Raw genomic sequence first — 2,428 nt, 5'->3', positions numbered from 1 at the left:
TTTTATTATAAGTATTAATTTTTTTATTACCTAAAAGTCACATGTTTGGCTTTATTAATTTGATATTATTTCTTCTGGTGCGCGGTTATACTTATATATGTACATATGTAAGTACATGTATCTATATAAAGTATACTTTCTTTAAGGATATACATATGTATGTATATTTCAGTATATACATATGCTACTCAAATATCGCCAAAACTAGTTTTATATAGATGTTGCATATTTTTGGTGAGCTGCTTAAACTTACTGTCGCCTTCCTACAGTGTCTCTCAAATATTCTACGTTTCAGTACCACTTAAAAAAGTTACAAACATACATACATACATACGCCTTCCTACAGTGTCGCTCAAATATTCTACATTTCAGTACCACTTAAAAAAGTTACAAACATACAAACATACATACATACATACATACATACATACATACAAGTGAAGCTAATAAAAGCGTACCCAATGAACATTTTTTTTGATTCTCAAATTGAGATGCGTTTGAGAATCAACCTTAATTTCAAATCTCAAACGTTTTTTCTCCAAGTCATTTCAATTTGAAAACAAAGCCATTCTCAAACAAAAAGGCACATTTTTAATATGAAATTTTCCTTTGTTCTCAATTTGAAAATGTCAAAATCTCAAACATTTTCTCAAATATGAAACGAGGGGAATGGAACGAATTCCAATTACATTAATTGAAGTTGCCACTGATTTAAAAATAAGAACTGGTTGAAATAAAGTTTTGAAATTAATTTTTATTTATATAAAAATTAATAGAGGTATATTGTACGCAGTACATATACATATATACATAAATTTTATTAAACAATAAATAACATGGTAACGTAACAAAAATTCATTTTTTAATTTAAATTAACGAAAATAATGTAGTACATTCTTAAGATAAGGAAACAAACGAAAAAGTTAATTTCAGTGCAAAACTTAGGAATAATCCAATTACAACTTACAAATTTAAATTTAAAATTGTCGCACAATAATATAATAACTAATTAATCTACGATTACCGATGACATATTCTTTTTGTTTTCGTATTCAATTCTTTTTTTTAATCTGTTGCTGGCGTGTTGGAAAAAATTCAGTGTAGTCCGCTCGAATTCCATATCCGTGGCAGCGGTAGGGAATTTTTGATGGTATGCCTCTATAATAGAAAAAAATTAAAAATAAGAATAAAGCAATAAAATAAATATTACGTCTTAATGCTGTCGTCACACTAAGTGCTCTTGCCGGTTTTTTCGTCTTTGTTCCTTTCCAGGAGTATATCTGGGCAACATCGTCCGTAAAAACTTTTCGCCAAGCCATTTTAACAAATTTGTCCGAATTTGATGCTATTATCATTTGCAATTCAGCCACCTATAAAAATATATAGACAAATTATTGATATAATAATATAAATGAGAATTTACCAAATCGTTAAATTTTGTTTCGGAAGATTGAATTTTGTCTTCAAAAGTAGCGAAATCATGCGCTTCTGCAAAAGGTTTTTGTGGCAAAATTTTATTTCTTTTTTTTTGTAGCATTATGTGAGGTCGATTTAGCTTCTTCCAATACTCTCTTCAGAAGCTTTTGAGTTGTATGATGTTCTGAAATTATCGAAATTATCATATGCAAAAGAACAATAACTATATAAGTATTTGTATGTACCTTTTAACAAATCTTCTACCTTCTTATCCAGACTATCCAGTTTGCTACTTAAGTCGTCAAAATCTACGACTTAATTAAAATGTTAGAACCACTTCAAAAAACGATATTGTATTAACTACTTACTTGATTTAGTGGTTTGCTCACATCCAATCGATATAAACGAGCTATTGAAATCCATCTAATTGTGAATAAGAGGAATAAATACATATTGACTACATTCAAAATTACTAAGCAAGATCATTTTTTGTGATATTTCTTCCGCTAAATGCTGATAGACGCAACTTGAAAATTGTAAAGCAGAGCAATATCTTATATTAAAGTTTGATGATTTTATTGGTGTAATAAAAAAGTCATTCAAATTAATAACTTCCACGGATGAAATTTTTGATACACCATTTTCCTGTGAAAAATTTATGACTTTAAAAATCTTATTTTTTATGTTGTAAAAATTATCTGGCATTTTTAAGGATAAATAAAATGAATTTGTATTTATTGATTTCATTGGCTGATTTTGCTTTACATTTCTTCTTTACTGGCGTTTGTTCATGCTTTACATTTGCAACCTCAAAATTATCATTACTGAACAAACTTTCCTCAACTAAACGATTATAAATTTGGGCAGCAATATGAGTTTTACTATTACATTTACGTTTAAGCTTGGACAAAAAGTTCTCGAACTTAAATGCGCTAATAGATTCTAATCCTCCATAATTTAATGCATCAGAATGTAAATGAGTAAGACAGTGGAAGTTAAAAGTTAAGAATGA

The 2,428-nt window shown here is 28.2% G+C and overlaps 1 long non-coding RNA gene across 1 annotated transcript; it reads right to left on the bottom strand.

Annotated features, from left to right (window-relative positions):
* Positions 1–457: 457 nt before the first annotated feature.
* Positions 458–2,093, bottom strand: LOC125775663 (uncharacterized). Its single transcript, XR_007421260.1, has 4 exons — positions 1,662–2,093; positions 1,424–1,600; positions 1,211–1,370; positions 458–1,158 (listed from the first exon to the last, which is right to left on the bottom strand). It is a non-coding gene; the product is annotated as an uncharacterized LOC125775663 (long non-coding RNA).
* Positions 2,094–2,428: the final 335 nt, after the last annotated feature.

Source organism: Bactrocera dorsalis, chromosome 1 (assembly GCF_023373825.1).
Source record: "Bactrocera dorsalis isolate Fly_Bdor chromosome 1, ASM2337382v1, whole genome shotgun sequence".
Classification (NCBI taxonomy): Eukaryota; Metazoa; Arthropoda; class Insecta; order Diptera; family Tephritidae; genus Bactrocera; species Bactrocera dorsalis.
The sequence above is the reverse complement of the archived record's forward strand: the minus strand, read 5'-3'. Positions and strand labels throughout refer to the sequence as shown.